The 27,570-nt window shown below is 41.7% G+C and overlaps 1 protein-coding gene across 1 annotated transcript in view; it reads left to right on the forward strand.

Annotated features, from left to right (window-relative positions):
* The window catches only part of SPATS2L (spermatogenesis associated, serine-rich 2-like), a 192,465-nt gene that overhangs the window by 23,462 nt on the left and 141,433 nt on the right, over window positions 1–27,570 (forward strand). Inside the window, exon 2 of the mRNA XM_010861269.1 lies at window positions 1,219–1,267. The gene's annotated coding sequence lies outside the window, so the exon portion shown is untranslated. The remainder of the gene's footprint in view (window positions 1–1,218; window positions 1,268–27,570) is intronic.

Raw genomic sequence — 27,570 nt, forward strand, 5'->3', positions numbered from 1 at the left:
AAGTTAGTCCGATTGAAAGAGAGTCAGAATAGAATTGTGGATTAGAATCTCAGAGCTTAAAAGAGCCTCTCAGTCAGTCCTCTCACTTAAAGATGAAACCCGGAGCAGTCAGCTGACTTGGAGAAGGTCACCCAGAGAGTTGGCACCAAGCCAGGCCCAGCATCCGGCATCCTGAGGTCTTGTCCCGTCCTTCCTGGCTCTCACTCCTGTCATCTTTCCCTGGTTGTTTCAGGGAGGTTGAGCTGACTTTGCAGGATCAGTGACCAGAGCTTTTGAAGCCCCACGCGGAGCTTAACAGAGCAGCAGATGCAGAGGGATTCTCAGGGAAGGCTTGGAGAGATTGTGGACTTAGTGTTTGCCTGGTTGACTAACCAGCCCGGCAGCTGTCTCTAATGCCTAAGTGGTTACTAGCTGGGCTTGTATGGATATTACAGGCTATCTTTTGGAAAGGAGACTATCATAGAAACAATAATAACTAACATCTATTTGTGATAAATTAGGCAGGATATCCCTGTGGTTTCGAGTCCAGGCCCTGTGGTCAGATGGTCACAGAATCCCAGCTCCATCACTTGTCCTGTATATTTTTATAAGACAGGTGCTTTCAACTTTCAGTGCCTCATTTTCTTTATCTGCACAATGCAAGCGGCAAAAGTGGTTATCTCAGAGTATTGGCTTCCCTGGTGGCTCAGAAGGTAAAGGATCTGCCTGCATTGCAGGAGACCCAGGTTTGATCCCTGGGCTGGGAGGATCTCCTGGAGAAGGGCATGGCAACCTACTCCAGTATTCTTGCTTGGCAAATCCCATGGACAGAGGGCCCTGGCAGGCTACAGTCCATAGAATGGCAAAGAGTCAGACATCAATGAGTGACTGACACTTTCACTTTCTTTCAGAGTATTGTAGACTTAACTCATGGAAGCCCTGGAACAATACCAAGCAATAAATGTTAGCTATTGTTATTATTAAAATGTCACTGCTGTGAATAGTAAATTCATTGCACAAATTATATACTATCTGGTCTTGCCAACATCTCTGTGAGGAAGCTGCTATTATTATCCTCCATTTTACAGTTGAGTAGACTGAGGCACAGAGAGGTACCCCACCCACACAGTTTTAAGTCACGGGTAAGACAGCCTGAGCTTGGATGTGAGTGTGAGGAAGATGAGCAGTGTGGCTTTGAAACGTGAGATCTGATTTCCCAAATTTCTTTTTTTCCCCCAGAGCACTCCAGACCCCGGCCACTTTCAGGACTATCTCCGAGGATTCCCAGGTAAGCAGAGGTGGTCCCTCCCTTCTCTGTGTCCTCCTCCTGCCCACATGGCCGGCTGCCTCTGCACCTGTCGCTGATTCCCAGGGGTTTTGTCATAGCCTGTCAATCTTCAAGGGTTTTAGCACCAGAACGCTTATGTATGGGTTCGCAAGCTGAAGGGCCAAGTTGCTGGTGCTGGGGTGGGAGGGGGGCGTGGGGGAGAGCAACAGAGGACCGGAAGCACTGCTGCCCCACCCGCGTGCACCTTCTCCACCTGCCTCACCGGTTCTGTACTGTAGTTTCATGCATGTAAAATACTTCAAAGTGCCAGGGGGAAAAGTCTTTTAGAGATCCTTGTGTTGTAGAAAGGAATTATAGTTAAGAGGGGCAGGCTCTGGAGCCAGACTACTTGGTTTTCCCTCCTTGCACTGATAACCATGTTTGGTGTTGTTGAAAAGCTTGGTTCCCTGAATCTAGAAGTCTGGTTTGCAGTCTTCAGTGCTCACTCAGTGCTGACTTGGAGTGGAAGGACACAGCCTTTTGAGCCAGACAACCTGGCTTTGCATTCTCTTCTGCTGCCTAGTAACTGTAGTGTCTCTGCGTGTCCCCAGCCTCTCTGAGCCTCAGTTTCATCCTCTCTAATATGGAGCTAATTATACCCATCTCTGCAAGAGTTGTTGGGATTTGTGTAAAGTGGACTGCATAAGATTGACATTCAATTCAATGGCAATTATTATTATTAGTTATTGATATTTGAATGGGCTCATAACAAGTATTTTCTGGAGGGGAAAGCATGTTTTTTTTTTTATTCCACATACTTTCCCTGAAATATTTTCATTTTCTCCACCAGCAGTCTTGCTTGTTTAAAGTAATTTGCTTAGCAAGCCATATATTCATTGTGAAAAGATCATCTCTGATAGAACCTGTCAAATGATTATAAATTCCAAATTGAAGTAGTCCAAAATAAAGAGGTCTTATTGCACGTGAATGTCTCCATGAATACTTAAGCTTGATTCTTTTTCTAAAACCCTGAAACTTCAGGAGTAAGATGACTGTAACTTTTTGGAAAAGAGTCATTAACATTGGTGGGAGTTGGTTGTCTTCCATTAATGGAATAGAATATTTTACTTCCTCATATCTGAAATCTGAATCACCATAAAAACATTTTCTTTATTGTTGTTCAAAGGGAATTATTATGGAAACTACTGACTGATTTTTCTCTCTCTCCCTCTCTGTGTCACACATACACACACACACACACACACACTTTAGTTTTTCTTTCCCTTAGGCAACTGAAGAGTTACTATGTAAATTTGTGGCAGCCTTCTCCCCATCAGACAAGCAAGGGCACAATCAATTCCTGTTTTCTTGGAATGTACCAAATAATCAGAAACTGATTATTCTGCTTGAAGGCAACAAGCAGCTTGATGGAAAGATGTACCAATTGAAAACAATTCTGATCATATTTTTGTCAGGAGAATGAGATGCCTCTAGCTGTCTGTCACTAATTATATTAGAGGTAGAAAGCAGGAATGTTTTGGCCTGCAAAAGATCACTCTAGTCTCATGTTGGAACACTAGTGTTACTGGCTGCTTATCCCAGAACAGTGACATTGGGCATCCATTCTGTAACTCATCTTGCCAATTGGTCACAGTCTGAAACATGTCACATGAGCACACTTAAAGAATTTTCTAATTATAGTTCAGAGGCTTTACTTTTATCTTTTTATGTTCATTCTGCAGACATCACTGATGGAAATGATTTCTCCCTCAGCCTAATCCTATTGCCGGCAGTTACAAAAGAACAGAGAGATGGCAAATGAAACCCACAGTAACTGAAGAGGTGTCCGAATTCAATTAGGAAGCGACCTCTCCCATGTGGATGCATAAGCCATATAAATCCATTTTAATTGTGATCTGTGGTACTTATCTGGTCATGTTTATTTTGGATGCAAGTGCCAAAGCTGGATTTAGACCAGAACTCCAGATCTTCAAGCTCTAATGACTAATTTGGGTATCCATTGAATCCCTTAATTCATTTCTTAATTAGTTCTCCCAGAATTAGAGTTGCTTGGTTATAATCATTTTCACAAAATTTTCCAATAAAAACAAGCATACATAGATTTTTTTTCCCCCTATGGTTCACACATTTGCTATGGTCTTAAAGAATTGTTCTTGTTGTTATCAAAATTATAACAATGACAATAACAAAACTAACATGTTGCCAGGCAATAGAATATGAAGTGAGGCACCAGGAACTGGTTTTGATTCCCAGCTCAACTATTTACAGTCATGGGATCTGGGCCAAGTTGCTTTCCCTGTATTTCAGTTTCCTTTTGTAAATGGGAGGAATAATAGTACCTACCTCATAGGGTTGTTTTAAGGCTTGAAAAAGCATTGCATGTATGAACTAACATGCAGACAGTCCCTGGCACTATGATAGATGCTACTTATTATGTTTATTGTTCATAAGACAGTAGGAGACTGATGGGCAGATTTGCTGGTGCCACAATATTGTCATCCAAGTTTGTCCCATTTATGTCATCCATTTGGGGATCACTCATGATGGTAATGATACGTTGGGGACTCTGAGGTTGAAATTAATCTCTGTTGTTTGTATTTGTACACCTCAGTTTAGCTTAGGATTAACATTTTTGGCTTTCCATGCTTGATCAATATGAAACCTTTTGGTGTAAAATTGCTTTAAAATTTGAATGAACATTTTGTTCTCTCAGTAGGCACAATACTGGTCCTCATTAAAATGAAAAATACAGTTATGATATGTAAAAAATATATGTGGTGGGGAGAGGAGGCTTGGGGGAATTGACTTCAGTAAATTCATTGGAAACTTTCATACTATTTTTTAACAGTTAAATGCATTTAATGTCTTAGTTCAAATTTAATCAGTGTGCAGGAGTAAAAGTCTAGGGAAAGATAAATCTAGTAATTTAATGAGCTTTCCTCATGGCTACATAAGAGTTTATTTTAAAATTGATTGCCAAATGATTCACTAGAATTACCTTTCTTAAGTTTTTTTTTCCCCCCAGAAACTAAGGTTGGTCCAGCAGTTCTACTCTCATGCATGCACAGGTGTGCACTTGTGTGTATATGCTAGAGAAATGTGCACTCACATATATCCAGAGATGTGTAAGTTGTTCTTAGCAGCATTACTTATATTCATCTCAACTTAGAAACACAGAATAGCCATCCATTGTAGAATAGATGAATAAACTGTGCAGTAATAAGAAGAAGTTATGATTCTATAATTATAGGATGGAATATTATACAGCAATGAAAAAAGAAAACTTGGAGCTACACACAATAACAGGGATAAATCCTAAGACATAATGTTGAAAGAAAGAAGATACAGAAGACTACATAGCAATCTTATTTCATTTGTGCAAAGTGTGAAAACAGACAAAAACTACACTCTGTTGCTAAAGGGTGTGGACAAAAGTGACCAGGAATTTACTGCTGAACAAATCCCTTCTAAAGGAGAGTGTGCTGGGGAAAACAGAAGAGCTGTGGGACTCCTGTGAGTCCTGGCGATATTCTGGTTTTTGACTGGAGCTTGTAGGTGCGGGGGCTTCCCAGGTCAGTAGTAAAGAATTCCCTGACAATGTAGGAGACACGGGAGACACAGATTCAATCCCTGGATCAGGAAGATTCTCTTGGGGGAGGAAATGGCAACCCACTCCAGTATCCTCACCTGGAGAAGTCCATGGACAGAGGAACCTGGCAGGCTACAGTCCATAAGGTCACAAAGAGTCAGACACATCTGAGTGGCTGAGCATACGCACATAGTTGCATGGGTAAAACACTGTATTATTATTATTATCTATCTATCTATCTCTATATATATATCTATATGAAAGTGAAAGTGAGGTCGTGTCCAACTCTTTGTGACCCCGTGGCCTGTAGCCTACCAGACTTCTCGGTCCATGGGATTTTCCAGGCAAGAATACTGGAATGGATAACGATTTCCTTCTCCAGGAGATCTTCCCCACCCAGAGATTGAACCTGGGTCTCCCGCATTGTAGGCAGACGCTTTACCGTCTGAGCCACCAGGGAACATTTTATATATATAATGTTAATTATATTTATATTAATTACATTAATGTTTTATCTGCTTTTCTGGTTGTAGGTTAGAGTTCATAATTTTAAAAGTTTTTTAAAAAGGCAGAATAAACTCTCTCCAACCCAGGTTGGTTTATCCTTGTCCTGCATAGTTTTAGGCCAAGAGATTCCTGTGGTTATAAGTGGCTCTAGAAGTAAACTACTGCCTCCCTGCCTGGCAAAGTGGCCTCTAAAGTAGAATATGCACCCCAGGGAGCTCTTGAGAAGATCCATTTTGTTGAGAAGGAAATTGATTAGAACTTGCGTTTACTTTCATCTCATTATCATGAAACATTATGATAACAGGTAACTGTATTGACACTGGCATCCTTGCTGAGTCCACGTGTCAGATGTTCGAGTATCACCTGGAGGGAGGGAGGCAAGACCTCCTCTTCACAGTGGCTTCCCCTCTGGTTCATCTGCCTTGGTTATTGTATGGAATATATCATACGTGGTCACCTGGATTTACAAATTCAATGTTTTACTTTTAACAAACCCTCACAAACTGTCTTAAATAGAGTCTTCAAAGAATTCCCATAAATTGAAAATAGTTTTAAATTTGCATGCAAGAAAATGGCAAAGTTTAACATGAACTTTGTTGGCCCCGGTGTGAGGTAATGACCATGATCAGTTGAATCAGATCTGGCAAGAAGCTGACCACCAAAATTCTAAATTATCTGAAAGATGTATAGATTTACATCCACTGTGGTTAATCTTGAACCTTGTCCTGAGTATGTTGTTTTGAGACATCGCAAAATAGTACATCAATTCTGTCATTCTTTTCTATTTTAATCATGTTTTATAAGATATATAACATGTTAGTACAATAACATATATATGTGAATTGTAAACAAACAAGGAAACTTTTTTGTTCCAACATCTAGGATGAAAATACCTTGAACTTCACTGTCATGCAGTTCAAAGGCTACTCCTTGCCAACTGTTAAAATGTGTAGAATAGAGTAAACTTGCTATCCATATCAAAAAGATGCACTTCTTAGCCTTAATTTTTTTTACTGGTAAATATCAACAGTAAGGCAAGGGTTTATATATTTTACTTTACTAAGACTTTCCCCAAGCCCTTGGCTTGCAGTTGGGTAGGAGAAAATGAAAAGGGGTATATACTCAGAATGGCTCTGTTTTTCTGTTTCGTTTATATTCCCTGTAAGATTCCTTTATGGTTACATCTATGCATACCCACCAAGGTGCAGTGGACAGGGTGCTTGACCAGCAGTCAGGAGACCTGATTCTGAGCCTGGTTCTGCCAGTAGCCAGCAGCCAGGCCACAGCACAGAGGTGGGATCCTCCCTGAGCTGTCTTTGCCTTTTCTCTATCATGAGGGTTGTGATAGCAACCCTTCCCTGACCTGGCACAGGGATCACATATGAGAGCCTCTTTAAAATGGAGTTTCCTTCAAACAGAAGGAATTATGGTCCTGTCCCTTCTATTTCAGGCTTTCCATGTAGTGCTAGTGGTAAAGAACCTGCCTGCCAATGCAGGAGACATGGGTTTGATCCCTGGGTAGGGAAGATCCCCTGGAGGAGGGCATGGCAACCCACTCCAGTATTCTTGCCTGGAGAATCCCATGGACAGAGGAGCTTGGCAGGCTACAGTCCAGGGGGTCACAAAGAGTCAGACACAACTTAGCAACATTTATAACTTCTTATTAAAGTGCTGACATCTTTAACTTACAGAGCTCTTTTTATTGGAAGCTACAGAAACTGACTGGCTAGCTTAAATCAAAATATACTTATTTTTGAATTGTTTTATTGGGAGTACCTATAGGATTGAAGGGACTTCCTAGGTAGTGCAGTGATAAAGAATCTGCCTGCCAGTGCAGGAGACACAGGAGGTACAGGTTCCATCTCTGGGTTGGGAAGATCCCCTGGAGGAGGAAATGACAACCCACTCCAGTATTCTTGCCTGAAAAATCCCATGGACAGAGGTGCCTGGTGGGCTACAGTCCAAAGGGTCACAAAGAGCTGGACGCTGAACACGCACATGCACTCACAGAATTGAAGGGATGGTGGAGTCTTCGAACTGCACAAAGGGCCACCGCCAGGGAAGGCCTTGCAGTCTTAGCATTGGACTCTGTGGCCTCTTCTCTAAGGCAGCGCTGCCAGTGTGGTGGGTCACCGATGACTTCTGCCCTCTGGGGTTCATGGTTCCAAATCTGAGGCTCCATGAAGGGGAAATCTAATTTATCCAACTTGGGTTGATGAATCGCCTTTTGACCAGTCAGCCTCAGGTGAGGAGATGAGGTCACAGAGGATGCACAAGATTCCTGGGATCTCTGGCTCTGCATGTCTGGGCCCTCTCAGAAAATCAGGCATCCCTGTGAGCTTCTGCCTACCATTGGTATTAATGTTTCCATAGTTACTAATGATTCAACTCTCTTTAAGGGATTTGAATTAAAAGAATCAGAGAAATATTAATACAAGTATGGAAGTATATACAAGTGTTTTTTTCAATCAATGTCAATGCACCTAATTGAGCCTGGGTTTCTCATATATTTCTTGAGGTAAACACTGGACTTGAAATCACTTTCATTAGATGCTGAAAATTCTCTGAAGGTCCCAAGGGATCCTCCTGCCCAGGCCACTTCTCTAAGGTTTGACTCCATTTCTGCCTTTAGCTACTGCTTTACCTCTTGTTAGAAGAAAGTGAAGTTGCTCAGTCGTGTCCGACTCTTTGCGAGAGTAGCCTATAGCCCATCAGGCTCCTCTGTCCATGGGATTTTCCAGGCAGTAGTACTAGAGTGGACTGGCATTTCCTTCTCCAGGGGATCTGCCCAACCCAGGGATTGAACCCGGGTCTCCTGCATTGTAGACAGACACTTTACCATCTGAGCCACCAGGGAAGTCTTTCTTGTTAGAAAGAAGGTATTAAATCAATTTTAGCATTCCTAATGCTGATGCTCTTCTTACTGACAGCTTGACTTGCCCTAAAATTTTATGGAATGTGGAAAGAAGGTAAGAGAGGTGCAGAGTCTGTGTACCACAGGCAAGTCATCATACCAATCTTGTGAGCCTATCAAAGTATATTTGAATATATCACAGCCATTCCTAGACAGACATAAATAGCTGTCTCACACCCTCACACCAAAAGGGTATTCAGTGCTTACCATTTATCAGGGCTCAAGTAGATACGTGCAATATTCCAATAATGGAAAAGATGAAAATGTTTATATTCCTGAGAAATCAATGCATATCTTCCAAAACAAGTTAACTATTGCTATCAAATATTGCCCTGGCAAGTCCTAAATGGATATTGTCCCCTTAGGAACAGTCACTATATAGCTATAAAGAGAACAGAAATTCTTTGTTTTTTAAGCATATAGACTAAATGTAATGACCACATTTTAGGTTGTTAACATGCAGTTAAATTTCTTTAAATCAAAAGACAAGTTCCTTCTTAGAGAAAGAGTACCACTGAAGAAAGAGATGTGGTAAAAACAATCATTATTTTACCCAGTCTCCATTTTCCCAAGTTGCTGAGTTATAACATAGTCTATGATTATACTTTTTAAACCAGCTCTCAATAGATTACCAACCCAGTGCCTCACACTGGTTAGCTTATAAGGATGATTTATTATTCGTCCGGTTTTAAATGCTGACCCATGAAATGCTAAAATTGTATTGGCAGCTGTTGTCCAAAGGTTTGCAGATGTCCTGACTAATGCTTTGAAAGTCCAGCATTAGCAGTAAATCACAGCATACGTAATTTTTCAATAAAGTAATGGAAAGGATTTTGCATTCTAGGTCCTCTAAGCTTTGGAATTTGGAAGTTACTTATATGGGAAATTAAAAGGGTAAAATGTTCTCGGGCTTTAACTCTTGAATTTGGGGCCAGCACAGTCAATAGCTAAAGCATCTTGGTAGCTTTATTCTCCTAACCCTGAGATCTCTTGGCTCTGAGAACTGACGAAGTTGCCAAGTATAGGCCTAATTGCATTCCTAGCTACTGAGAAAAAAAATTTTTTTTCCTTTTCTTTCAAAGAAATACCTTGAGCATTAACATTTTCTGGAATAGCAGAATTGTTTATAAGACTTTTGCAGAGGTTTCTGAAAAGAGAGCTTGAAGAGGGCTCTGGCAGCCAATTAAGAAGCATGCGCTGCTCACCTAGAGTAACAAAGAGTTAGGGAGAGGAAACCAACAAGTGAAAAGAGATGTGGCTTTGTCCTCTCAGCTTGCTCTCTGATTAATGAGCTGATGTTCTCTTTTTTTCTTCTCTATGTTCTACTCAAAGATGTAGCAAAATAGTGCATGATATATTCAGCTAGCCCCATGATAGACCACCAGCTGAGTGTAAGTTTTGTTCACTAGTATTTCCCGTGCTGTGACCACTACTTGATACATAAGAAATGTTCAATTAGTATTTGTTGAATGAAGGAATGTATTCAGGCAGGTCTCTCTATGATCTGTAAATTGGTGATTTGTATATTGGGCCAAACATCCTGGAATGTGAAGTCAAGTGGACCTTAGGAAGTATCACTACAAGTAAAGCTAGTGGAGGTGATGGAATTCCAGTGGAGCTATTTCAAATCCTGAAAAATGATGCTGTGAAAGTGCTGCACTCAATATGCCAGCAAATTTGGAAAACTCAGCAGTGGCCACAGGACTGGAAAAGGTCAGTTTTCATTCTAATCCCAAAGAAGGCAATGCCAAAGAATGCTCAAACTACCGCACAATTGCACTCATCTCACACGCTAGTAAAGTAATGCTCAAAATTCTCCAAGCCAGGCTTCAGCAATACGTGAACTGCAAACTTCCAGTTTTGTTCAAGCTGGTTTTAGAAAAGGCAGAGGAACCAGACATCAAATTGCCAACATCCACTGGATCATCGAAAAAGCAAGAGAGTTCCAGAAAAAACATCTACTTCTGCTTTATTGACTATGGCAAAGCCTTTGACTGCGTGGATCACAATAAACTGTGGAAAATTCTGAAAGAGATGGGAATACCAGACCACCTGACCTGCCTCTTGAGAAACCTGTATGCAGGTCAGGAAGCAACAGTTAGAACTGGACATGGAACAATAGACTGCTTTCAAATTGGGAAAGAAGTACGTCAAGGCTGTATATTGTCACCCTGCTTATTTAACTTATATGCAGAGTACATAATGAGAAATGCTGGGCTGGATGAAGCATAAGCTGGAATCAAGTTTGCCAGAAGAAATATCAATAACCTCAGATTTACAGATGACACCACCCTTATGACAGAAAGTGAAGAAGAACTAAAGAGCCTCTTGATGAAAATGAGAGGAGAGTGAAAAAGTTGGCTTAAAGCTCAACATTCAGAAAACTAAGATCATGGCATCAGGTCCCATCACTTCATGGCAAATAGATGGGGAAACAGTGGAAACAGCGACTGACTTTTTTTTGGCGGGGGGGGCTCCAAAATCACTGCAGATGGTGACTGCAGCCATGAAATTAAAAGACGCTTACTCCTTGGAAGGAAAGTTATGACCAACCTAGACAGCATATTAAAAAACAGAGACATTATTTTGTCAACAAATGTCTATCTAGTCAAGGCTATGGTTTTTCCAGTAGTCATATATGGATGTGAAAGTTGGACTATCAAGAAAGCTGAGCGCCAAAGAATTGATGCTTTTGAACTGTGGTGTTGGAGAAGACTCTTGAGAGTCCCTTGGACTGAAAAGAGATCCAACCAGTCTATCCTAAAGGAGATCAGTCCTGGGTGTTCATTGGAAGGACTGATGTTGAAGCTGAAACTCCAATATTTTGGCCACCTGATGTGAAGAGCTGACTCATTTGAAAAGACCCTGATGTTGGGAAGGATTGAAGGCGGGAGGAGAAGGGGACGACAGAGGATGAGATGGTGAGATGGCATTACCGACTCAATGGACATGAGTTTGAGTAAACTCTGGGAGTTGGTGATGGACAGGGAGGCCTGGCGAGCTGTGGTTCATGGGGTTGCAAAGAGTTGGAGAAGACTGAGCGACTAACTGATACTGAACTGATACTGATATTGGGCCAGGTATACTCAGAGCTTCCCAGGTGGCACTAGTGGCAAAGAACCTGCCTGCCAATGCAGGAGACATAAGAGATGCAGGTTTGATCCTTGGGTTTGTAAGATCTCCTGGAGGAGGGCATGGAAACCCACTCTAGTATTCTGCCCTGGAGAATCCCATGGACAGAGGAATCTAGTGGGATGCAATCCATAGGATCACACAGAGCCAGACACATCTGAAGTGACTTAGCATGCACATACTCTAGGCCAGATTAATTCTGATCAAGGACTCAATATCTAAATTTCATAGACTGTGATTTTCCAATATGATGGAGAATTAAGGGCTTGAAGAAACGAACACTTGGAACAACCCAAATACTCAGGAATATAGAAAGGACTGTTACAACCTTCCAGCAGGCTTAACTGACTCTAGAAGTTAGCATATCCAGCTATCGCAGCTTTTCTGAATGTAAATACATTTGCAGAGTTCTTACCATACTGACAGTATCAGTTTCAACTGTACAGAATCTTGCTTTTAACACATCAGTTGGCAAGCACTCAGTGCCAAGGCCAAGGGTTAGCCCTCTGCTTCACTTCCCTTCTCCAAGCTGCAACTTCTCTCACAGAGCCAGGCAGCTGTCTCCCAAATGTACGCTGTCAGTAACATAGGAACCCAGATGACCAAAAGAGGGTAAATCAGCACAAATTTATTGTCAGAGCTGAGAGAAAGAACCTCAGAGTGAATGCTGTGCTGATTGTGGGTCAGAAGTGTTATCTTTGTGTCTCAAGGACAGAACGTTTAATAAAGATTGGGTACAAAATACACATCACCCTTGAGGCATGCTCAACTGTGTCAACCGGAGAACCGTTCCTCAGGATTTACAATTTCCTCTTTTTCCTAAATTAAAAAATGCTAATGTGAACTCTTGACTCTCAACAGCACATGTTATTATTGTATATAGGGCAAAGAGTAAATAAGACACTTGCCTAATGACATAACAATTCATTTTAACTCGGCAAGCTGGAAGTAATTTTAGCTTGTTTTCTTTTTTTCCATGCTTCTTTATGGAAATAGGCCACAATCATTTTTATTCCAGCATTCTTCATTACCTTATGGCATGCTTCCTGTTTATGCTATTAAGAGCTGTTTTTAAAGACCCTTGAGGGATATCCTTTAGCACATTCTTTTTAAAAATAATTATTCATCTGTAGTACTGCTTCAGAATGTCTGAGGGTTTGGAAATATAGAAACTTCTTAATGAGATATGCTTAATGGTCTGTGCAGAGTATTGCAATATTTACACCTAGTTCAGTTAACGTAAATTATATTTAATTAGTCATTCTTGGAAAATAGTAGATATTTTAGAATAGATTCAGTACCTAAAACTCACCATTTGCCTGTTATGTATAGTGAGTGTGTGCATGCTCAGTCATGTCCAACTTTTTGCAACCCCATGGACTGTAGCCCACCAGGCTCCTCTGTCCATGAAATTTTCCAGGCAAGAGTACTGGAGTGGGCTGCCATTTCCTTCTCCAGGCATTATGTATAGTACTTTAGATAAAATTCTATGTGTAGTATTTATAGATTTAAAAAAAAGGTATTTGCAGTGGTATAAAGCAATGCTTAGGGACTCATAATAATATGAAGAACATGTCTTGTTAGGGTATGACAAACATCCACGTGGTTCAGACTTCTACAAAAAAAATTCTTTATAAACTTTAAAGTGCAATATGAATGTTATCGTTATTTTTACACTTGTGACATGCAGGACTTCTGAGCTGAATGACAGTCTATAACTTGTGTTTTAATGTTGAATGTGTTCCTGTTTCAAGTGAAATTTCCTTTTTCACATATAATTCTTGTGTCAGAGACTCCCTGAGTTCCTTAATTGGGTTCCTTCACACAGCACTTGACTTTTGAACAGTCCAGACTACACTTGTGCCGGGAGGAGCAGGTTTCACATAATGGTTTAGAAGGCGGTGTGATTTCTAGGAAGAAACCTCGACTTGCATCACAGCTGCACTCTACAGATGATGGCTAAGAGCCCCACCATGGCCATCTCCCAGTCCCACTCGAAGTCCACCTGAAGAGGATTGAGAAATCACTCATTCGTGGCCTTATATGACCCACCTTTGGGTCCTCTGGTCCTACTTTTCCAGCTCTTCTCTTCCAGGATGCTCTCTGCTGCTTCGGCATCTCCAGCAGGCTATTTTAGCCTGTGTCTTGGATGTCTTGGTCACTCTGTCTGTCCTCCCAGCACGACTTCTCTGCACTCTAGCCTCCTTTGGGATCTTCAGAGCTACAAGAAACTGGAAGCCAGGAAGTGTGTGCTGGTGCTATTCCTCTGCCCTCTTCCTGGCAGATTGCTCTTTTCCTTAGCACTCCAGCATTGCCGGTTGCATCTTTGTCCTCCTGTCTTGCCCGAGCTCCAGTGGACTGGGTGCAGGGGAGTACTGAGGGTGAGGGGTGCCCGCCCAGAGAAGTGCTTCATTGTCGACACCCAGGGCCAGGCCATGGGAAACAGACTCCCGGACAATCACCATGGGCTATGCAAATATTACTTCCATTTAACTTGACCTTTCATTGTGCTCTGAAATGACTGAAAATACTTAAATGGCATACAGTAATTTTCTGGAAACAAAAATAAATGGGGTTCTTTTAAGAAGCCACACTTGAACTTTTGCCCTTTCCTTCCTTTTCGAGTCATATCCAGTGCAAGGTTGCCTTAATTTAGCATGTCGTTTCCTTTGGTGAGAAATTGCTAATTTCTCTACTGATAAAATGATGAATCATAGAAGCAGTGTAATTGCTAAAGATAAGGATACCTCATCTGGCCTTAAAACCCTCAGCTCTGGGAATTGAGTCTTGTGAACAGTTCTTAAGTGATAACTGTGTGCCAGGCACCTGCAGACTGACTGATTCTGTAACCTCTTTAACGCACCGATTCAACTATTCCTCACAGCGTCCCTGTGAGGTGGGTAGTATCGCTGTTTGTCTGTGTTCTAGGATGTACACATTGAAGCATAGTGAAAGGAAGTTAGTTGCCCAAGTTCACATAGTTCACAGTGATCAGGACCTGGACTTGAACCTGGGGGTTTTCCTCAGTGCCCACATTCTCAACTACTGAACCAGCTGCCTAAGTGCCACAAGCACATCATATAACCCCTGGGAGCCTGATTCCTCATCTCTGAAGTGGGACTAGTGACATCTACCTGACTAAATTGTGGGGAGGATCAAATGAAATAATCATTTGAAAGGGCCCAGTGGATTGTGAAATATTAAAGCCTCGGGGTTAAGTTTGGGCTAACTGTCGATATGATATTTTCTAATAGGTGGATTTTAGTGTTTGAATCTGGTCCATGCTCCCTGGATGCCCTATTAAAATGCTGAGTGTTTGGTCTTGAGGTTTTTTTTTTTTTTGGAAATTTCAGAAAACCTTAGATCTCACAATGAAAATGATCCTTTGTATTCCTAAATGGTGGCATTTGGGAGTGTTTAGAGCAGGGCTCCCCAAACTCTAGGATCTAATGCCTGATGATCTGAGGTGGAGCTGATGTAATAATAATAGAAGTAAAGTTCACAATAAATGTAATGTGTTTGAATTATCCCCAAACCATCCCACCCCCCGCTACTTCCCACCAATCTGTGGAAAAGTTGTCTTCCATGTAACTGGTCACTGGTGCCAGAAAAGATTGATGACCACTGATGTAGAGCACAGGCAAAACTCAGCGTTGTACTTTTAATATGCCAAGTACATTCAGTAATATTTGTTCTCTTTAATCCCTTTAACATTAACGTAGCACTTAACACCCCTCCCTTTTTTCCTAAAGCATGCAAAATTAATTTTCTTCCAAGTCTTCTGTTTACCTCATACCAAGTACTTGTCATAAAGCGTGCTTCAGTGTATAGTGTGGGGTCTGCGACCATGTTTTTCCAGCATGCGGCCCTGACACAGGAGATACCAGACAAGGTTTAGGCTGATGGAAGACAGATGGAAATTGAGTCTCAAGAGGAGGATTTAGAAAGACCATGTGCTAAAAACCCCGTGTTTCAAAGCACAGGACAGGAGACCAAAGCCAGACCGCTGAGAGGTCTGACCGGTGGTGCTGGAAGAGTGGGAGAGCCTGGGAAGAAATAGAAAGAGCAGACTCAGAAGAACAAACCAAGCAGGAGATGCAACTGGTCTGGGGGAGAGGGAGGCTTCCCTGCTCCCCATGATGCCCGGCTGGCTTTCGCTGCCCTCAGGCCCGCTATGTGTTTTAGTTTTCGGGTCTCACAGTGTTCTCACAAGTCAGTGTCGGAGATCTGCATTCTTACAGTCTCTTGGGAGAAGTGAATACCCAAAGGCCTAACTTTCTGTGCTGTGTTGGAGCTTTCATGCATCCTAGAAATGGAGTTCTTCCTGGTTTGTTAATGAGACTGGCATTTTATACCTAGGGCATGCTGTTTGGAGAGGCTTCCAGACAGGAGTCATGATCATAACGAGTTATTTTTTCTTCTTTTCTGGATAAGAACAATATCCTCGCCATTCAGTTTTCAAATATAGCAAGTAGTCATGATAGAAGAATATCCTTATGTTAAGAAAGGGGTTGGCAGCCTCGTGATGTGAAATGTCCAATTTAGAAGACACATTTAAAAAGAAAAGCTGCCTTAAGTCCTTTTTTGGAATCAGTTGGAATAAAAATGAGTAAATAAAAAAGTTAAAGTACAACACATGGTCTGACAACACATTCTCCTTCCTCTCTTTAGTCTTGCAGATACTTGTTGATTTTGCCTGAACTTCAGGTGTCATTTTTATCATTTCATTAAACTGTCAAACTCCAAACTGGTTCTGGCATCTAACTGGGGGCATAACTTGGATGATAGATTTTCTAGCTGATGCATATAATCGGCGCTCTACAAGAATGTTGTCAGAGACTAAATATCTAGACTCTGTTTAAGAATACTGGCGTGTAAAAAGAGTACTTAATACGGGAGGGAGAAAAAGCATCAAATTCCAAAGAAAAAGTCGAAATGGAATGTGTAAGTCAGGTATATAAATAGAGAGCTTCTAGTGAAAAGCTTATCTAATTGATTAAGGTGTTTGCAGTAACAAACATCAGAATTATAGATAAAAGCCACATCTATTACACTTAACCAGCCCACACCTATAAGATTTCTCTTCATGGAGTGCTGAACTGATCAGAACACTAGATATGCATGTAACTCAAGTAAATTAAACTGTTGACTCAATTTGTAGAAGCAGTTTTGTTGTTGTTAAGTTGCAAAGTCATGTCTGACCCTTTGCAACCCCATGGACTGCAACACACCAAGCTCCCCTGTCTTTCATATCTCCCAGGGTTTGCTCAAATTCATGTCCGTTGAGTTGGTGATATTATCTAATCATCTCATCCTCTGTCACCACCTTCTCCTTTTGCCTTCAATCTTTCCCAGCATCAGGGTCTTTTCCAGTGAATCAACTCTTCGCATCAGGTGGCCAGAATGTTGGAGCTTCAGCTTTAGCATCAGTCCTTCCAATGAATATTCATGGTTGATTCCCTTTAGGATTGACTGCTTTGATCTCTTTGCTATCCAAGGGACTCTCACGAGTTTTCTCCAACACCACAGTTTGAAAGCATCAATTCTTCAGCGCTCAGCCTTCTTTATGGTCCAACTCTCATATGGATACATGACTACTGGAAAAACCATAGCTTTGACTATTTGTACCTTTGTAGAGGCAGTATGTATTTTTAAAAGATCTTTTAAAATGTGTTCACTGTTTTATAACAGAAATTTTATTTCTAGAAATGTATGCTAAGGAAATAATCCAAGATATGTGCAACTGTTTTGGCCACAAAGGTGTTAATCACATCATTACTTATAAAAGGATAAATAGGAAATTGCTTACATGTACCACAATAACAGATTAGTTGTATATATTAATATGTATATATATTATGTTATAGTGAACTACTGTTCAGCTATTCTAATGATATAGATAAATATTGATAATGAAAAGATGTTCATCATATATTGTTAAGTGATGAAATCCTCTTATTTAAAAAAAAGGCATTCCCTTCTCCAGGGGATCTTCCTGACCCAGGGATCGAACCCTGGTCTCCTGCATTACAGGTAGATTCTTTACCATCTGAGCTACCAGGGAAGCCCCCATTAAAAAAACAAAAATTCTTAAAAAAAAATCCCTCCAAGTATGCACAGAATGATCACATTTTTGCTAATATATGGATATATTCTTAGAAAATGATCTGGAAATATATTTGAAGGTTTTAAAAGAGATTCTCTGGGTAGTAAGATCCATGAGCATTTCAAATGTTCTTCTGTTTTTTTCTGTCTTTAATTTCCTGCTCTAAACATATATTGCTTTTCTAATAAGAAAAAACCAACAAAGTTTATTTTTAATTGAGAAAAGGAAAATATATGAGTCAAACCACATGATCCAGATGGATCCTAGAGACCTCGTGATACTTTTCAGTGGAATACATTTGTAAACATTTTTCAGCTGAAAATGCCATGATTCGAGACCAGTAACTGCTCTCTCCTACACTTGATTTAGCAGAGCTTATTAGTTTTCTTCTTAATCTCTGCAAAACGAAGGAACTCAACTTATTAGATTATCTCTGGGGTTTCTTCCTACTCCCAAATGCTAGGTCTATCCTTTATTCAGAGAAACTGCTGAGCTAATTACAAGCTGCCATATGATGAAGGTGTATTAATAAGTATTCATCTTATTATTCGTAGTACATTCAAACCAACCCACTCTGAAAGACTGTCCTTGAATCTGTCCTCTGATACTTTGGAGAGAGAGACCTTCAAATGATCTATTTTTTCCATCACATGTTGATTACCCTTGTTTTGAGTGTTTGGGGAGAACTTGTGTATGATGAGGGTCACATAACAGAGCACATAACACGACTGCTCCAGTGTTTTGGGGGAACGTCAGCAGTAGGTGGGAAGCAGTTGAAGGAGACAGTGACAAAAAACTCACCTCCACTAGAAGATAAAAGCCCCGCCAGCTGTTAACCCTGACAGCCTCCTCCTTTGGTATCAAGGAGAGCTGTGTCTGTCCTCGGCCAGGTTTAGCTCAGTGAGGCGCGATATTGTACATTTCTTCTCATTAATCACTCTGGTAGATGTCACGGTGTTAAAATCAGTTCCTCCTACCTGTAAACATACAATTTCAGAATGAGTTCACAATCAACATCGAGGTAAATTACAGTACACATCTGGCAGACTGACTTCCTAATTCTGTAACTTCTGAATGGAAGTTGGAAAGAATATTGTGCCACGAGTTAGGAAAGAAACCTGACTCGGCCATGAACTTGTAGAACCTTAGAGGTTTGTTTTTTTTTAGGTCCAAGTTTTTCTCCTCTCTAAAGTGAGAGGGTTGAATTCAGTGGTTTTCAAGCTCCCTTCCAGCTCTAAAATTATATGAAAATGATCTACAAAGGCCGTTTATTGTTGCCTACATGACTCTAGACCCAAGGCAGGGTGTCTGTTAACAATCCGGTTCTTATCTCTCTTGGTGCAACAAACCCTGTTTTCTTGTTTATGTTCCTTTTCTTGTGCCACACTAAATAATTTCCATCTCATTTTGGCATGCTCTATATCTAATGTATGATGTGTCTTTGTGACTAGTGAAAAAAAATTCTTAATAGCAGCTGCTTCTCTAGTTTTTAAAGCTATGCCCTGAGAACTAAATGAGAGCTAAATGTTAATTCAAAGATTCCTGTATTTGTTATCATTTCCAACCTAACCTATAGAAGTCTAAGGCAAATCTGAGACAGAAAAATTCCTCCCTTGAGACAGTGAACTCATAAATATGTAGTATGATTTGTCCCTATAATTTAGAAGAAATTAGGATATTTAACATTTTTAGCAACATTTTTTTCACTGTATACACTGAATATGCAAAATTGGGCTGCTGCTCATGCTTGCTGATCCTGCATTTTTAATTGTAGATAGCATATTTTAAAATTGAGTAATTATTTCAAATGAATCTACTGTAAAAGGAGAATCAGGTTACCCTAACGAAAGATTTTATAAATCAAACACTTGGGTGCTTTTACTTAATTTCTCATTTGTAGACTCCTGGTAGCTCAGACGGTAAAGAATTTGTCAGCAGGGCAGGAGACCCGGGTTCAATCCCTGGGTCGGAAAGATCCCCTGGAGAAGGAAATGGCTACCCACTCCAGTATTCTTGCCTGGAGAATTCCATGGACAGAGGAATATGGACCCTATAGTCCATAGGGTTGCAAAGAGTCAGACGTGATTGAGCAACTAACTCTTTTACATATATAGGATATCTGTTTTCTGTAGTAAGCACAGAAAACCCAACTGAAACAGGCCACAGTGGAGACTACTAATTGCCCACCCAATGCCCATTCTTTCTTTCTTCCTTAGTAGCCCACTCTGGTTTTATTCAAGGGGAAAGACTACATTTCCCAGCCTCCCTTGCAGTTAGGGGGTAGCCAGTGGGGAAATTGTTAGTTGGGACTTTCAGGAAACCTCTTTGGCAGGAGTTGCCTGGGATGTGTATTTCTTGACTCTGCGTCCTCTGTGTTTTTCTGTGGACTCTCCCTTCTGAGCTCCATGTGTGCACAGTGCGGCTGAGGATGCTTTGTTGCTGTGCTCAGCCGTATCTGACTCTTTGTGACCCAGTGGACTGTGGCTCCTCTGTCCATGGGCTTCTCCAGGCAAGAATGCTGGAGTGGGTTGCCATTTCTTCCTCCAGGGGATCTTCCCTACCCAGGGATTGAACCCATGTCTCCTTCATCTCCTATATTGGCAGGTGGTGAATGATTTTACCACTGCACAGTGTGAGTCCCATCACTTTCTTCTACTAAAGCCTAGCAGAAAGAAAGTCCAATTCCCTAGTAGCTCAAGCAAAACCCTGAATTGGCTTCACCTTGACTTGATTCCCCAGTTGGAGTTGTATTGAACCCATAACTGAGACATACAGAATGACGTGCTGATGGATTCATTGGAGGTCCAGGAGAAGCGGGAAGGAAGATACTGGATGATGACCAAACCACAAATATCTCCCCTACCAAATTTTCCAGTTTCTTTTCTGAGTTGTAGTCTCTAGTATTGAGTAGATGATCATTTGGTTTGCAGAGTTACACTCAATAATGATTTGGTCTTTGGATTCATTTTGTTAAAGAAATTAAAGTGTGAAGGCCATACAATAAATCCAGATTAAATATCAAAATATATATCTTTTAGTTTTCCAGATTAACATCTTGCAATAAGCCATATAACTTCCCTTTTTCATCACCGCCCTATTTATGGCCTTCTAAAAGGATAGAAATCAAAGTTTGCCCCCCAAAAAGTTTTTTAGACCCCCAAATGACTATGTTTCCAACATAGCTTGTTGATGCAGCCGAGGACATTGTCTCCAAACATGAAGTTATATAACAAGTTACAGCTAAATCAAATTTAAAATGACTTGTGATAAACCCTGAAAAAGTGGTACTTTAAAATAGTAATGTCAGCAAGCTGCCTATTATGTCACCATAATTCCAGTGCTCTGAGTTTAGGTGGAGGAGTCACTGGGCAATGACAGAAAACACCATGGGCTGCTGTTTTGTAGGAATGACCACGTAGATGTGATCTGGAAGTGGTTTACTGTAGTCGCATGACGGAACACAGCACACCACAAGACAGATGACTGTGGCCACGGTTCTGAAAATGTTCAGATGGCTTTCAATTAGCTTTGGGCAAGGCTGCTTCTTGCAGAAGCCAGTATCGATTTTTCAGAATGCCCCCATTCTGAAGGAGAAGGAAGGGCTAATCATGTCCATCCTTTGAAGCTACAGGAAAGCATCACTGGAGTGTGGGCTGTAGAAAGCTTTCTTGCAGTGGCCGGGGGACTGGCTATCTGGGCTGAAGACAGTAGGAATGAGAGTTTGGCCCCTGTGGTTTGACACTGGCTTTTCTACATGTACTTAAGCTCTTGGAGCCTCGATTTCATCATTTGTAAGATGGGAGTATTTGAAAATCTAGTGAGAGAAGGCATTTGCATGCTTCTAGCCCAATGCCTCAGACCTATCCTACTTGCTCAGTAAACATTAACTACTTTTCTGTTTTCAGAGTTGTCCCTTGAAAAGAGGGAATAGTGCTGAATTTTTCACTCTTTTCTTCTGAGTTTCATTAAGAAAAAAAAGAAAGTGTGACAGTAAAACAGTTGAATTTGGGTCTGCTCCACCTGACGATGCTTTTACTTTGTTATATGGAAAAAATAGAGAGTGGATATGGGCATATTGTAGGTGTCTTAGAGTCCTGTACTATACTTCTGATGCAAGTTGGTTGCAAATAGCCTTTTTGGAAGGAGTGTGTCATTGGATCATATCCAGGAATGACAACCACCTGCTGTGGGAGCTGCAAGGACCTGAGAAGTCAGTGAAGCCTCCGGCTGCATGGTATCTTGTCAGGGACCCCTGAGACTCTATCTGTCTGTCATTTTGCATCTGCTGGGGAGAGTGAGCATCTCAGAGTAACAGGACCTTAGGAGTGTAACCCTTCATTGTACAATGAGGGAACTGCAGCCTGGAAAGAGAAAGTAACTCAAAGGCCACACACAGAGTCAATGACACAGGCAGGACCTTAAACCTGAGGTTCCTGATGCCCAGGTCAAGGATGACAGTAGTCCCTAGACTCCTGGGTTTCCTCAAAACCACCCTTTCTTTTTTTTTTTTTTTTCCTAATTGCTGGTTTCATCCAACAACTGAAGGACAGGAACTCATTCCTTTCAGCAAGTTCAGTTTGTTAGAAGCCACCTTACTCCCTCCTAGAATGTCAACATCTGTAGGACTTCCTATTGTGTCCACGTCATCTCCCACAAACGGAACCTACAGCTCCTACTGAGGGGGTCTAAGAGTAGCCCCCATGCTCACTGTTGGATGGAAGGCCTCTCAGTTACTGCCCAGACAGCCCCTTAATTTCAGCATGGTGCCCCGCACTGTCGTCTTCTAACGTCTGGACTCCAGCTCCTTGGGTTCAGTTTCTCTAGAATAAACCTCCGTGTCCCACAGGGCTGGGGAGGGATGGTTGCTGGGCTGCCCTGAGTGGTGTGGACCTGTCCGCATCCTGGGCCTTCTGGGGTTCTTTGGGGGCCTAACTGGCTGGCTTCTCATTTGTATTCTTCTCACTGGCCTCTGCTGAGTCAGGTCCACCCCTCTGTTTGCTCTCTACCTTTTACAATTGTCATGTCACATCTTTCGTCCTTCACAAAGGACCACATCTGTGGTCCTTTGGGGTTTACACCTTGTTTATTTCTGTCTCTCTTAATACACATTTCTAAGGTGGATCTGAAGCCCAGTGGGTAGTAACTGACCAGGACTGAATGCAGTTTAAAAAAATTTTTTTTTCTTTTTTGAGTGTTAAGGACCTTGGCCCTCAGCAGTACAGAGAATGCGTTAAGGAAATCTTGGGTGTGAGGAGTTGCACTCAGCAAAGAATGCATCATACCTTCCTTGACTGCCGAGAACCTTCTGAAAAACAAATCTTATCAGGTTTTGTGTTATCACCAAAAATTAACCTCCCAGCGTGGTTCACTATCACGTTTATGGAAGTGTTTTGAGAATGAAATGTGCCACTATGAAATCAATGGCTGGGAATCAATGAGAACCGCTGAGGGAGAGGCGTGTTTGTATATTTCATCTGTGGCTGAACACTTGCTGGGAAGAAGCGCTGAACATCTCTCAGTGTCTTTGTTTTTAGAGACACCAGCCAGCAAGAAGAAGCTTTCCTCCGCCTGTGTACCTACCAGGACTGCAGAGGAAGAAGTGTTTGTTAAGTGAATAAATTTAATGTATGTAAATGTTTTTGTGACTCCTGCAATGTGTTTGCAATATAAACAAGGCAAGATGCTTTTCAAACTCCTGAGAAAATAAAATTAAATAAATGGCACATATTTTATTTTGCCAAGAACTAAAATTTTCCGTTAAAAAAATAAATATATTAGCCTGTCAGTAACTCCTGATGTATTTTAGTTAGTACCCCATTCCCGGAGTTCTGACATACGTTATTGTTACCAGAGGGGTTCACTAACATTGTATTCAGAATTGATAATTGATTTACATAGCCGTAAACTGAAGGAGAAGGCATGAGAAGTTTTGTATTCACTCCTCCCCCGACCATCCCCAAGGTGAGGATCACAAACTGAGTTTTATTTTGATACAACTACAGTTCAGCCTTGTGAAACCATTGCTTTGTCACTCATTCGTGTCCTACTCTTTGCGACCCCATGGATTGTAGCCCGCCAGGCTCCTCTGTCCAAGGGGATTCTCCAGGCAAGATACTAGAGTGGGTTGCCATGCCCGCCTCCAGGGGATCTTCCCAACCCAGGGATCAAACCCAGGTCTCCCGCATTGCAGGCAGATTCTTTACTGTCTGAGCCACCCGGGAAGCCCTTAGCTAACAAGAACGTAGTGGTCCTGTGGACTTCCTTCAGGAAGTACTGGATTCTAGAATAATCTGAGGAGTTTGGTTATAAATCCCTGCCCCCTTGACATCGTTCTTTAAGAGAGGGGGTCTAGTTCGGTGTTGTTTAATTAATGGCTGCTTTCTGTTGGCTTCTAGTGCATCTAAGAATGTCCTTCGTATCTCTTCTCCAGTATGTTTGGTCACCTTTCTGGTTTGGGTCAGCGTGTATCTCAGTTTATGTGCTTGAAGGAAGAACCAGAGATGCATGCAGTCCTGCATGTCCCCACCTCTTGCCTTGATGACATGACAACACCTCATGGTTTACAACCCAGAGAAGTATGCTTGTCTTCTGATTTTGTTTTCTCATGTGAGCAAAACTGACAATTTAAAGATGATGGAAAAGGGCATACACTTAAAGACATAAAATGAGTTTTGCAAGCTCTATGTACAATATAGAACATTTTGGTTTTGATGCCACTGTATAACCAGCAGAAGGTTAAAAACAATAAAGACAAACAGCGTTTCCCTCTGTCTCTCTTAAACATCATCCAGATAACTAGTTTGGCTAGTTTTTTTCCCACTGTATTGATCAGTTGCTCTGGCCTTGTGCAGACACAACACAAAAATGCTCTTGTGAACCTGGTGCCATTTTTTCCCCCCTTAAACATTTAGCTTTAGAATAGCTGGATTTAATGGCCGGGGGCCTCAGCCTACGTTCCTGAAGGCTCTTTTCCTCCCACTCCCTTGGAGAAGGATACATGATTAATTTTTCCCCTTCTCTTTTGATTATAGGAAAACTTGGATGCATGGTAACTCAGTGCCAGCACACCTGAATTCAAGGGGCAGCTCCCAAGACAATTACCCTCTTGTTCCCAAGTCTCATGGGCCTGGGGAGCACTGAGGGCAAAAGGGTAATGAATTCATCTAGGTGGTGATAAGAGCTACATTCCAAGAGGATTAACAGCACAAAACCCCCTATTCTAGGAGGAGGGAAAAAAACCCACGGAAAAAGCAGGGGGAGGGGGAACACCCACATTGACACACAAACATAGCTGCACAGGGAGCTTTGTAGTGAGTGCTCAAAGCCACGCTCCGATTTTAACTGTAAAAAACCGAGCTACACTGACAAGAGCATCTACATGTTGTACATGACAGAGACAGTCTTTAAAAGGCAGGGACCATTCTTGTTTATAGAGGAAGGGGTCTGGTCGTAGTCTTCACTTTGCCCGGAGAATTATATCTGGCCCCTATCAATTGCCTCCTTGACTAAGATGCAGAAACATTTCCCAAATACCTTGATTTCAGACTTTTCAAACTACGGGAGTGAACAGCGGGGAGAAAAAGTCCATGTTATTTGCTAACCACATCTGAGGATGGTTCTGCTAATGGAATTTTGGTCCCATGTAAACTTTCCTAAAACAGCACCATCGCTGCAGTGAAATTTAGGATCTTGATTGTGCAACTAAAGTGGAGGTCCCTCGTATGTGTTTGGATGGATATATTTGGTGAAACGTAAAGGCAGCATCATTTCTGTCTGCTAATCAAGGGCCAGAACCAGCCCACACACATCTGCCTAGCTATTCCTCACTGCCTGTTAGGAAAATAAACCTCTCATTTTTCAAAAGAGGTCACTGCCCCTGAAGAGGAAAACCAGAGCACGTGACTGTGGTCCTTGGATCTTCTCACCCTCTTCCAAAAAGCCTTCACCATCCCCCACCCTCAGTGGCTACCAGACCCCAAATTTTCAGACTTTAAATCTCAACACCATTTGTCTTGCCACATCCCTTCTTTCACAGAGCAATTTGACTTAGTTTAGCTTATCCCTTAAAAAAAATATTTCTGAAGGTGTTTGCCATTCAGCCACTTTATTCTTGAGAAGTAAACACGTAATCGGCACTTATGGAAGCAGTGACTTTTCCAAGTACCGCACTAGAGTCTAAAACAGAAATATACCACGCTATTGTAGGAAATGACAGCTTTTCCATTTTCTTGGCCACACTCTGGTCTTATCGTCATTTGAGAACATTCCACAAATATCAACATGGCCTTCAGTAAAGATGCCTGATCCATATTTTGCATGTCCGAGTCTATTGGAAATGTACCCTCTTGATGTCATTCAGCCTTAATGAAGTTAAACATTTGCCAGGAGAGTTTGTTTTTGAGAGGAGTTGCTTCGGGAAGGCATGTTGCAGCAGACTGAAGCTTAGCTAACCGTGAATAAGTGTTTTCCTGTGTCTATAATTTTAACACAATCATTACCTCAGACCCCATCTTTTATCCCAAAGAGGAAAAAATGTATTGATCAGACCATACAGCTTAGTGAAGGCTCTTTGTTCTTGGTAGAAACAGATATTGAGGCTTCTTACCTTCCTGCAATGAGATGACTTCAGCTTTACCTGGAGACCCTGGTCATGGAGCCCTAGGGCTGATGCAGTTAACCAGCCCCAGTATAGTCGCGTGCAGCCATCTCCCTTTGCTTACCTGTTTCAGCCTCTGAGGTCCTCATCGATGCGGGAGGCTACATATGGCCAAGGATTCTTGTTAATGTCTTTTCTTCTCACCTTAGGGGGTAGTTTGTAGAAAATACATGTACCTTTTAACTGTCGGTAGATGTATTTTAAAGTACTTTCTGGGATCTTTGAGAAGATGCTTTTCCATTTAAGAGAAAATAGCCATGAGTTTGGGCTTCCCAGGTGGAGCTAGTGGTAAAGAATCTGCCTGCCAATGCAGGAGATGCAAGAGACGTGGGTTCCATCTCTGGGTCGAAAAAATTCTTTGGAGGGGGCAATGGCAACCCACTCCAGTATTCTTGCCTGGAAAATTTCATGGACAAATCTGGCGGACCACAGTCCAAGGGGTTGCAGAGTCAGACACGACTGAGCATGCGGGTGCACACACACACACACACACACACACAGCCATAAATCTGGTAGTTATTTGCTGTGACCGAACAGACCAGATTTTAGCAACAAAGGCAGTACCTTTGACGCCTTGCCAGGGTTGTGTTTTGTAGCTAAACATGACATTTAGGAAATGTCAACCGTGAATGACTTTTTTAAAAACTGTAGTTAAGTGTGGTTGGATATACATACAATCCCTGACTTACAAGAACTTGACAAACAAGTTTCCAGGAGACAGAAAAAGCTGCCCTTCCTCCACCCTCCGCGTTCTCAGGATCCCTTTCATTTCTCCTCTTTGCCCTTCCACCCCCCTCCCTCCTGTCCTCTCAATGCCAGAGCCATTTCAGCACTGCCATGGAAACTGCCATGGAAAAACTTGGCTCTTCTGGAAAAACTGTGGTTTCTAAAGTGGGAGAAGAAGCTGAACACAATGGGCACAATTGGGCCTGACCCCAGAGACAGCTCCTGGGCAGGGCCAGGTGCATGCCCCCATTATTTTCTCTGATGTGGTAGGAGTCTTTTAAGCTCCATTTACTTTTATTCATTTGGACTTTTTTTTTTTTTTTTTAAGATATGGGATGTCTGTGAGAGAAACGGAGAAAGCAGCCTTCTTTCATTTGTATGTTTATATGAACTGGGTCAAGCTACGATGACCACACATACCAACACAGCCCTGGAGTATTGCTTAGTGTTTTATATCTCACTGTTGATAAAAGGTTTCCCCACAGGCATCTGTTCTTCACAGCTGCTTTGCAAATGGTGAGACTCGTAACTCAGTTTGCAGTGTTTGAGATGCTGCAGGCAGGACTTTAGAAACTGCAAATTCAAATTTGGAATCCAGTTCTTGTTTTCCATATCCCATTGGGTGTGTATTTTTATACATGTCTGGGTTTTTGTATATACACATGATCACAGC

The sequence above is a fragment of the Bison bison genome, unplaced genomic scaffold (genome assembly GCF_000754665.1).
Source record: "Bison bison bison isolate TAMUID 2011002044 unplaced genomic scaffold, Bison_UMD1.0 scf7180017864471, whole genome shotgun sequence".
Lineage (NCBI taxonomy): Eukaryota > Metazoa > Chordata > Mammalia > Artiodactyla > Bovidae > Bison > Bison bison.